The following is an 11,838-nucleotide window of genomic DNA, read 5'->3' as shown; positions in this document are numbered from 1 at the left end:
GTCTCCACGAACCTTTAGGAAACTGCAGAGCTACCTCTGAGAAGCCAACCTCGTCCCTTCCCCTGAAGAGATGTCTAGTTAAACCGGAAGTCACTGATACATTAAAGTAGGCAGAGGTTTCAGAATATGTCAAGTGCCCCCAAACATTAGAGAATAAATCTAAAGACACAGTCAGTAATCAGTGACCTGATTTATTTTATTTTGTCACTGTGTGTGTGTGAGTGTGTGTGTGTGTGTGTGTGTGTGTGTGAGAGAGAGAGAGAGAGAGAGAGAGAGAGAGAGAGAGAGAGGAGAGGCTGCTTGAGGCATCTTCCTCTAGCACTCTCCATTTCAGCTAAACTGGCTGGCTGATGAGCCCTGGAGAACCTGCCCTTCTGACTTTGCCTAGTGGTGAGGTTACAAGAACTGGTCACTAGATCTAGCTTGTACATGGATCTAGTGATTGAAACTCAGGGCTTCACAATTGTACAACAGGAATATCTATTCCACTGAGCCATCTCCCCCTTAGTAAAAATTATTTTCTATAACTCAGAGCTATGCTCTGCCTGATGACCTAAGGAGATTCAGAAACTTGCCCTTTACCAGAGCATTAAGAACTCATCAACGATTATGAGCAGGGCTTGTGAACAGCTCTGGAGTGCCCACTCTTCATAATCTGGGGACAGTAAGAAAACATTCCACCCTCTAAAAGCCCACTGATACCACAAAGAAGATGGAGTCGCAGAGGCCAAATGCAGTACTCAGTGATCTAGATTCAAGTTTGGCATGGCTAGAGTAGGAGACATGAGACTTGAATATATAACCAAGATGTTTTTAATCTCATGAATCTACGGCAATCGTGTGATGCTGTCAAAATCGATATAGGAGGGCAGTTTATCAGGATGGCTACAAGCAAAGCCCCCACAGGCTGCACCTCTATCCCCTAGATGACTTTCATCGTGCTTTTAGTTTGTTCCACACCTGGAATGTGTGCTCTCATCTCCAATACACTTCAGTGCCTTTTCCATGTCTAACCTGGGTCCACCTTGAGTGTTGGTGTTCAAGAGGACAACAATCTTTCTTCCTACCCAATACTCTCCGCTACCATTGTGTTCTCACAGATTAGTACTATTCATCTGCTATCCAAGATGAGTCCCAGTGTCTCTTAAATAACCACCTCCTGCCTAAATCACACTCTAAAACTCCAGAAACTGCAATTTCCTGGAAGTGTCCATTATTCAACAAGTCAAAAGTTAAAGTCTTCCTCCAAGATTCCACATCTCTAAGGACCAACTCCCCATGCTGTCATTTCCTGTGTATCTTTTATTTTCCTTTTATTTTTCTAAAACAGGGTCTCTCATGTGGCCTGGGTTAACTTCAAACTACTCAGTTGAGGATGATCTTAAACCCCCTCATCCTCTGTGTCCACCTCCCAAGTACTGGGATTACTGTCATGTTCCACCATGTTTGGCTCTTTACTAAGCCCAGATACAAGCCATTGGCATTGTCTTAATCTACACCCTGAACCCCCAAATAGTTCCATTGAAGTTGTGTAATATACCAACTAACTTGTATGCTTCTACCCTCTGTCTTCTAATCCTTCTCCACATCACTAAAAATTCTTCAGTGTTACTTTATAGTATAAAAGATAAATGCATTTAGCTTAGCATCCGAAGTTCTCCAAATGTCAACTATTCCTTTGCAAGTTTTGTCTCTCATGTTTTAGTACCCAAAGTTCCTCAAATTATGGTGGGGATCATAATTATGGCATGAAAACCATACATATTTTTCCTTCACAACAGAAATTATTTAGATCACTTCAACTTTGCCTGGATAGTCCTTAACACTCAAGACTCTGGTCTGGCATGACTTACCAAGTAGATAACTTTGATCTACCGATGTATACAGTTTCTATGCCTATAAGTTTCTTATTAAAGTTGATCTTGGATTATAACTCCAAACCACTAACACCATTCTGATACAGAGAAAGTGATCAATGGTTCTTTAAAAATTAGTAAATAAATGAAGAGAATGACACACAAGGTCTTGGTGTTCTGATATATTTCAGGAAGGACAGGAAATGTACATTCCTCAGGTCATGGTTCTCACACAACAGAAGCTCCTGCCAGGGCACAACCCTGGCATTCGAGTACAATTTGTTTTCCTCCTCAGGCACACACTTATGTGAGAGTCACAGTAATGGTAATCATAATCTGTAGAAGGAAAATAAGTTGTTTTAGGTAGAAATTCTCAAGCTCCTTGTGCCGGAATTGATACCATCCAGTAGGATCAGAAATCCATGGACTCACTGTTGATGAAGGTGTCTTCCTTCTGTACTGAATTTTTCCACTCAGTCTCTCTTTCCAGTTTACAGCCTTTAGGAGCTGGTTATAAATGAAAGTATTTGTGTTATAATTTGAAGGGTAAGAGTCTTCAAATATCCCTATAAGGCCAGAATATCATGGGATTTGTATATTTACCACTGGAGCTCTTCCAAGGAACTGCTCAAAATGCTATTTTGAAGCAATGTATTAAGACTTTATGCTTTCCTCTTCTCAGGACAGGATAACATTAAGAATATAATACAATAGCTTGTTTCCAAAAAGGATTGTATTGACACAGATATTAAAATGTATGAAGATATATGATATGCCCCAAACTTTTTGAGGTATCAACAACACTCCAAAACCTATACTCAATTTCCAGGTTTATAAAACCATGCTTGGTAGTATGTGTCGTAGGAAAATGAGACTGCATATCTAAATTAATTTTTAGAGCAAAGAACTCAGAAGGATAGACAAAATCTGAGGTGGATATTTCCTAACCAGAAAAATAACTTGCACCTTACTCAAAGTTGGATCTGGCTTCTTGCCTGCCTCTCACCTGGAGGGAAAGGAAAGCTCATACTGAGTGCAGCAGCTACAGTGTTCCCTGTGGTCTGGCTTGTCTATTAGGAACCATCAGCAGAGGCTACCAACTCCAGAACTCACACAGCCGATGTCCCAGAGGTGACTCTCACCAGCTTCCTCAGAGTAGCTTTCTGGGCTACGACCATCCTATGTGAAAGCCAACACCAGGGCTGAATGCAAGATCTACCCATCTCATGTCATCCTAACCTGGCCTCAGCCCTATTTCCATGGACCAGTTTGGTACCATTCTATCCATACACTGAAAGGGAAGTGACTAGAACTATGTAGCAGAGACACTTCACATGTGTCTATCATGGGATCCTGTGTCATCATCAGTCCAGTGTAACTCAGAAACTTTGTAATGTTCCCCTTCTCTTCCTGGGCACAACTCACATCTACCCAAATGCTGCAGGCAGGTGTCTCTTCATGGAAACTGCTGAGCACTCTCCTTGTTCCTCCACAGGAGAGCCCCTCATAGTTTACCATCTACTTTATTGAAAATTAGCTCAGCAAGGAATTTGAGTCAGGATCACTGTTTTGAGTGACACAACATTATTACTTATTCCCAGTGGGTCATTGTTAATAAACTACTGCCATATAAAGGGACAGAAGGACCATGGATGAAGGAGAGGACTGCTCCAATCTGTTCCCAACCTCTGAGCTCACTGTCTGTTGGTCTTCCGAATTAGTACCCTGTAAATCACAATGACTCTTTAAGAGGAAGACACAGGAAGTAAATATTTGTTTTTATATGCTTATATAAAGGGCTAATAATAAGATGAAAAGATATGGGAGCAGGAAGACTAAGGGGTGTGGATGACACCTAACTTGCTATAGGAGACAAGGTCCAAATTCTCAGTGACCTCCAAAATCAAGGAATCAGAGTTCTCTGAAGCCCTTTAAGCTCCTCTGTGACCCACAGCCCCACACCACGATGTAAGATACAGACACTAGGTTGAAAGTTAAATCTCTCTCCCCTTCATCCCACACCTGGTACTCTTTTCTCAAGGTAGGGAACACAATTGTCTAAGTTTCCTCCAAAATGCCGAGGCTCCAATGGTGTGGGTGTCTTTTTCTAAAAAGCTCTAAGATTTGTCTTCCTGGCTTTACAGCCAGACCTTAAACATGATGTCTCCAGATCATGGCTAATGGTGAAGATTGCTTGTTCAAGGCCACATCAGTAGAGGGACAATAAGAGAGTCAGTAGAATGGTTGAGAAAAGTCCCCTCCTCTCTTCTTCCTAGGTTTCAGCATTTCTTCACAGTTCGAGGTTAGTGTGAAAACATGATTTGGTAAGACTTTCCCTTTAACACCTTTCTGCCTTACACTGGTTATTGCTCCCTAGAAGCATCCTTAGGGAAGTTGAACTCATGGGAACTCAGAGAAGAAGATGCTAAGTAGGGCTTACCTGCCATGACTTGAGAGATAAAGAGGACAGCAGAGATGAGAAGGTAAAGTAGTTTCATGACACCAACTCCAGTGGAAAAGGCCTTCAAGTCCCTGGACAAGATAAACAATGACAATTGAACAAATATAAATGTCCTCTTTTACAGGTTTAATCACCACAAACTGGACGTGGAAGGAATGCCTGATTGTGTCAGTAATGCCAGTTAAAATATACAACAAACAATGAATAACCATGATTTTAAACAACGCTTCACATTTGATGTACAGCTGAGGGTATTTCTTTTCTTAGCACCTAATGGATCAAGGATTAGGAAAGAACAGACACAAAGGTAGTAAAAGTGAAAATGACAAAATTGATGAAAAACCTCGGTTAGTTCGGGGCACTGTTTTTAGTTACTCTCATGTAGCTATTATAATCCCCTCCCTCAACTCAAAAATCTATTTCTACAGTTATCAGAGTATTGACCAAATGCCTAAAGAGAATAAAAATCTTTGCTTACCTCTTAATATCTTCTTTCTGGGGTTTCTTTTCTCTTGGGATACAGATATTCATGTCTCCAGAAATATATGACATCCCCATCACACCCAGCCACCCAGGCACTGCTGGCTCCCTTTCCATTTGTTCTCAGCGAGGGCTGGCCCTACCCACCTGGACCAATGAGCACTGTCAAATACTCCTGGGATGACCCTGCTGATTCAGGTCTCTCTTCAGATGATGGTGGAGTCCCATGATGGACAGAATCTTATGTTCTTGGCCCTTGCACTGCTAAACCTAATACAGTCCTTGGGAACATGAAAATTGCGGGGCTTTCCTCAATGAATCATTGTAAGAAGTGCCTTGGGAAGTGGCTTACTCAAAATTTTTGTGACTTTTCCTCTTCTATCTTGATTAATTATCCATTTTCTTCATTTATATATTAGGAACATATTGTGATTTTTCATATAGATAAAAGGAAATTATTCTTACAGCACCTAGGTGTTGATACTAACTGCAAGGAATTAAGAGAAAAAATGAATTTAGAACTATTGATTATGGTGATAAGGCTTGTGTATGGTGAAACCAAAACTACATTCAGCAATGTGCCTCTGGGCTCTGGGTTCTTCACTATACTACATAGCTTAATTATTTCACAATAATTGGCTCTCAGCATCAAGCCCTTACCAGCAATAACTTTCTGTAGACTAGTGACTGTTTGGAAGACAGCCATCTTTAATCCAGAAAAAAAGGGGGAAAGCTAAAAACCAACTCTACTCCTTCCCATAAATGTTGCTGTTTGAAACAGTAACTTCATAAAGTGTGTATAGCAAAAACATAAAGTTTCTTTGTTATTTGTAACCACTTAACTATTTCTGACTTTATTTTAGTTATGATAAACATCAATACAGACAATCTAAGAAATTAAAGCAATTTAGAGTCTTCAAAAGTTTTTAAAAGAATAAGAAGTCTTGAGGTTAAAAAGTTGGATAACATAATCAAAATATTATATACATTTATGACATTGTCAAAGGACAAAATGCAGTGTATAAATGTATTGAATTTTCAAAAAACTATTTATTCTTTTAAATATTGTTTTATATATTCTTTTAAATTTCTTAAAAGTTAAAAAGGAAGCACAAATAAAGATTTCCCTAACCAAAAAAAAAAAATAGCTGGGAGGACTTGTCACACAAGATGTACTAAAGAGAGTTCTTCAAAGTGAAATGAAAATAATTAAACATGAAAGAGTATGAGAGAATAAAAGTTGCTGGTAAGGTCAATTCACAGAAAAATACAGATGACTATCATAACAGAATAGTGACAGGCAAGTCAGCTTTAATTTTAGTGTAAAACTTAAAAGACTAAAATATTGAAACTATAACTATAGAAATGTTCATGAAAGCACAATATAAAAATATGTAAATTGTAACATCAGTAGCACCCAGTGTCATACAGAGAAGTCCAAAAGTGTAGAATCTTAGAACACATTTGAAGTTTAACTGTTATCAGCTTAAACTAGACAGTTAATGACTGTATGGTATTTTTTTTTCAGATTTCTCAGCACATTTTATTTATTCTTATTTTTTTTATTAAGAAAATTTTTTCATTCATTTTACACACCAATCACCGATCCCCCTGTTCCCTCCTTCTGCCCTCCCCAGCCTCCCTTCAACCTACCCCCCACTCCCCCCACAAGAAGGCAAGGCCTCCTATTGGGGAGGCACATCCAGTAGAGGCAAGTCCATGCCCTTCCCCCTGCCTCAAGGCTATATGAGGTGTCCCATCATAGGTAGTGGGTTCCACAAAGCCCACTCATGCACCAGGGATGAGTTCTGATTCTACCACTGGGGCCCCCCAAGCAAATCAAGCTACACAATTATTTCTCCATGTAGAGGGCCTAGCCCAGTCCCATACAGGCTCTACAGCCATTGATCCAACTTTCATGAGTTCCTACTAGTTTGATTTGGTTGTCTCTGCAGGTTTCCCCATCATGATCCTGATGCACTTGCTCATAGAATCCTTCCTCTCTCTCTCTCTCCTACTGGACTCCTGGAGCTCTTCCTGGTTAGTGTTTGGCTGTGGATCTCTGCATCTGCCTCCATCAGTCATTGGAGAAAAGTTCTGTGATAACAGTTAGGGTATTCACCAATCTGATCACTGGGGCAAGCCAGTTCAGTTCAGGCACGCCCTCCACTATTTCTAGTAGTCCCAGCTGAGATCATCCTTGGGGATTCCTGGCAACTGCCCTAGCACTGGTTTTCTCTCTATCCCCATGATATCTCCCTCCATCAGGGCATCTTTCTCATTGCTTTCCCACTCCATCCTTGTTCCAACTCAACTATCCCTTATATTCCCTTATATTCTCATCCCACATCCCCTACTCTCCATTGCCCACCCCTCACTCCCAGTTCACTCATGGAGACCTCATCTATTTCCCCTTTGTGAGGTGAGCCATGCATCCCTCTTTAGATCTTCCTTGTCAGCTAGTTTCTCTGGAGTTGTGGATTGTTGTCTGGTTATCCTTTGCTTTACTTCTAGTATCCACTTATGAGTGGGTACATACCATGTTTGTCCTTCTGAGTCTGGGTTACCTCACTCAGGATGGTATTTTCTAGTTCCATCCAATTGCAAATTTCATGATGTCATTGTTTTTCTCTGCTGAGTAGTACTCCATTGTGTATATGTACCACCTTTTCTTAATCTATTCTTCAGTTGAGGGGCATCTAGGTTGTTTCTAGGTTCTGGCTATTACAAATAATGCTGCTATGAACATAGTTGAGCATGTGTCTCTGTGGTATGATTGAGCATTCCTTGGATATATGCCCAAGAGTGGTATAGCTGGGTCTTGAGGAAGATTGATTCCCAATTTTCTGAGAAACCACCACACTGATTTCCAAAGTGGCTGTACAAGTTCACACTCCACCAACAGTGGAGGATTGTTCCCCTTGCTCCACATCCTCTCCAACATAAGCTGTCTGCAGTGCTTTTGATCTTAGCCATTTTTACAGGCGTAAGATAGTATCTCAGTGTCATTTTGATTTGCATCTCCCTGATGACTAAGGATGCTGAGCAGTTCCTTAAATGTCTTTCAGCCATTTGAAATTCTTTCTTTGAGAATTCTCTGTTTAGCTCTATAGCCCATTTTTTAATTGAATTGTTTATTTTTTTTTTTGATGTCTAGTTTCTGGAGTTCTTTATATATTTTGGAGATCAGCCCTCTGTCAGATGTGGGTTTGGTGAAAATCTTTTCCCATTCTGTAGGCTGTCATTTCGTCTTATTTACTGTGTCCTTTGCCTTATAGAGGCTTCTCAGTTTCAGGAGGTTCCATTTATTAATTGTTGTTCTCAGTGTCTGTGCTACTGGTGTTATATTTAGGAAGTGGTCTCTTGTGCCAATGCATTCGAGACTACTTCCTACTTTCTCTTCTATCAGATTCAGTGTAACTTGTTTTATATTAAGGTCTTGAATCCACTTGGACTTGAGTTTTGTGCACGGTGATAGATATGGATCTATTTGCAATCTTCTACATATTGATATCCAGTTATGCCAGCATCATTTGTTGAAGATGCTTTCTTTTTTTCCATTGTACAGTTTTGGCTTCTTTGTCAAAAATCAGGTGTTCATAGGTGTGTGGGTTAATGTCAGGGTCTTCAATTTGATTCCATTGGTCCACATGTGAGAAACATCATCCTTTACAATAGCCACGAATAGTATAAAATACCTTGGGGTAACTTTAACTGAGCAAGTGAAAGATCTGTATGACAAGACCTTTAAGTCCCTGAAGAAAGAAATTGAAGAAGTTATCAGAAAATGGAAAGATTTTCCAGGCTCTGGGATAGGTAGGATTAACATAGTAAAAATGGCAATCTCACCAAAAGCAATCTACAGATTCAGTGCAGTCTCCATCAAAATCCCAAAACAATTCCTCACAGACCTTGAAAGGATAATACTCAACTTCATTTGGAAAAACAGAAAACCCAGGATAGCTATAATACTATAGCTATTATAAGACTATAAAAAAGCCACCTCTGGAGGCATCACCATCCCTGACATCAAGCTCTACTATAGAGCTACAGTAATAAAAACAGCTTGGTATTGGCATAAAAATCGACTATATGGTATTTTGTGTAAGGCTTATAACTACAAATAAAATGTTTCAAAAATATGCAATAACAAGAAATAATTAAAGCCATATGGCTGGAGTTACAGGCAGTTCTAAGCCACCTAACATGGGTGCTTATGAACTCAACTTGGGTCCTCACAGCTGAGTCCTCTCTCCAGCCCCCAGCTCTCTTGTTCTTTCTTAAAGTTTACTGTTCTTCATTTGTTACCTGTTTGTTCATGATTTCTTACTGAAGTGTGTGTGTGTGTGTGTGTGTGTGTGTGTGTGTGTGTGTGTGTGTAGTTAGGCCAAATCCCTTAACATTTAGCAGACAATCTCTGCACTCATGCATTCTTTGCAAGTTCAGGCTTGTGCATGCTCTGCTACTAGCTGCCACTTTCCCCTCCAAAGCAGAGCACAGACTCACACCACACTATGTCCACTAAGTTGTGGGAGCTCCTCTTTGCTGGGCTCTGCTGGTGAGGAGTGGCTACTTTGGTCTCTCTTCTTTTTTCTTAAATCTTGTGGTTTAAAATAAGTATGTCAAGGTTAAAATTTCTTTCTATTGTTCTCTTTAGGTGCGTGGTGTTTTCACATCTGTACACCACTGTCTTTAAACGGCACCTCCAAATGCCAATCACTATATTTTCAAATGTTGCTTCTTTTCCGTCCTCGACTGCTACATATTTGCTTGAGACTGTCTCATACCATCTTCGTAGTCCTTGTTTCTATTGCATAATATCACCCATCTTATTTTTATTCTTAATTTCAATCTTGTTTCTCTGTGCTGCAACCTGAGTGGCTTCTCCAGCTCCATCAAAGATTCCTCAGCTGTGCTGAGTCTACCTTTAGGTGGTAAGCCGAATTCCTGATCCATAATTGTGATTGTGAGTAACAGCTGTCCAATACTTTTGGTCAGTTTCATCATCACTTGCAGAGTTTTCATTTTGAAGACTTGTATTTTACAAATTTAAGCAGTTATTGTTACATAATCAACCGTTATCTTCTGTGGTGCAACTTTATGGTATTGTTGTCTCATGAGGGTTCAAACTAAGATTCAGTGTTCCTATGGGCTCCCCTTTTTGGGATTTCTTTCTCTGCTTGACAATTTTTGCATGGTAAATCATATTTAATTTAATTGGTTTTAATCTGCTAAAATCTGTGTCCTGAAATTGAGAATGTATTTTTTAGGGTTATTAACAGTTGGTGACCACTTTGGGTTTTTCCAGAGTCACACTATTTACCCTTACAAATCTTGGTTGGAGCCTTTCCCACATCCCCACAGGCTTTGGACAATAAGGACAGTCATTTCAATTTTCTGTAATGCTAATCATGGAGACCGACTCCCCGTCATATCCTGTATCTGTGATGTGCACCACTGACCCCCTTCCCCTGCCTTGGGACTTTCTCATAGGTCCTTTGGCAGCATGCTTTGGTGATGACACTGTGATTTTTACAGCCAGAGGTCCTCTCTGGGTGACCTAATTTAAAAGCCATCAGTGCTAAAAGCCTTCATATATAAGCAAGGCATGTATACATCAGCCACAAGGTAGAAAATAGAGGATTTAATCCAGTTTACAGATGGATGACAAAGCCTTAGGAAACATATGGGAGTAAAATTGTATAAGGGCAAACTAAAAATTTTCTATGGAAAAATAAGCTTTATGGTTAGCACTGGTTTTATTCAACATGATCACAGGAGGGTTGATTATTTTTATAAAATCTTTAAATTTGAACTGATAATCTAGTAACAATAATAGCACCTAGGCACATTTTTAAATATTATTTTTACTCAAAGTTTTGATAATATCCATTATATATATGGTTTATATATATGCACACATATGTATGTATATTACATATATGAATATATATATTACACACACACATATATATATACATATATATATATACATATATGTATGTATGTATACTTGGTACTAAGGAATCTCCCACTGGAACATTAGCAAGCTTCTTTTTTTTTTTTTTTTTTTTTTTTGATTTTTTTGAGACAGGGTTTCTCTGTGTAGCTGTGTAGCTTTGCGCCTTTCCTGGAACTCACTTGGTAGCCCAGGCTGGCCTCGAACTCACAGAGATCTGCCTGGCTCTGCCTCCCGAGTGCTGGGATTAAAGGCGTGCGCCACCACTGCCCGGCTCATTAGCAAGCTTCTTGTGCTAAGAAACCAAGCCCAGGACTTCCTTGATTCCATCTTGCCATTTAGAGACTACCTTCTTATTGGATTTTTGCAGATATCCTATGGCTGTGGCAAGAATAGTCAACAGGAGTTTCCAAATTCTAGAACAATGATAAAAGTCATAAAAAATAAGTACCATTCTGATTCATTCATTTAGTCACACAGTGCTGTTATGCTTGACACTGGATGAGCAGTTTTATGAGCCCATGAGTTTTCCATTAGAGGTCTGAAAATTATCTAGTCTGGTAATGCGGTCATTAGAACTGCTCATGTGCCAGTGTTTTTTATGATTCTCTTGATATTTGCATCCTAGCTGCATTTGATGCTCTCAGGAAAGCAGCAGGACAGCACAGCGTGGAGAAGGACCCGGTAAGAGTTAAGGAGAAACTTTTCTGTGTTTGAAAAGGCTCACCCAGCAATTCAGCATATTAGATAAGCATACCCAATTTAAGATTTCTCCTTAAAGAAGATCAAACAAATCCAAAGATTCTAGGCAAACTATTTAACAGATAAGGCAAAGCTCCTTCTGAGTGATGTCTTTGACCAACAATTCAGGAGAACTGAGGCAGAATAGTATTTTAAGATGTGTTACATTTGTTTATGCTGTGGAACATTTATTTAATGATGCAAAGATGTGTTGAATTCTTTTATGTTGCATTTGTTTTACTCTGTGAAGCTGTGTTACTTTGCTTGTCTAAAATACCTAAAAGAGCTGAATGGTCAATAGCAAGGCAGGAGAAAGGCTAGGTGGGGTTGGCAGGCAGAGA

The sequence above is a fragment of the Peromyscus eremicus genome, chromosome 17 (genome assembly GCF_949786415.1).
Source record: "Peromyscus eremicus chromosome 17, PerEre_H2_v1, whole genome shotgun sequence".
NCBI lineage: Eukaryota > Metazoa > Chordata > Mammalia > Rodentia > Cricetidae > Peromyscus > Peromyscus eremicus.
This window is presented reverse-complemented; position numbering follows the sequence as displayed.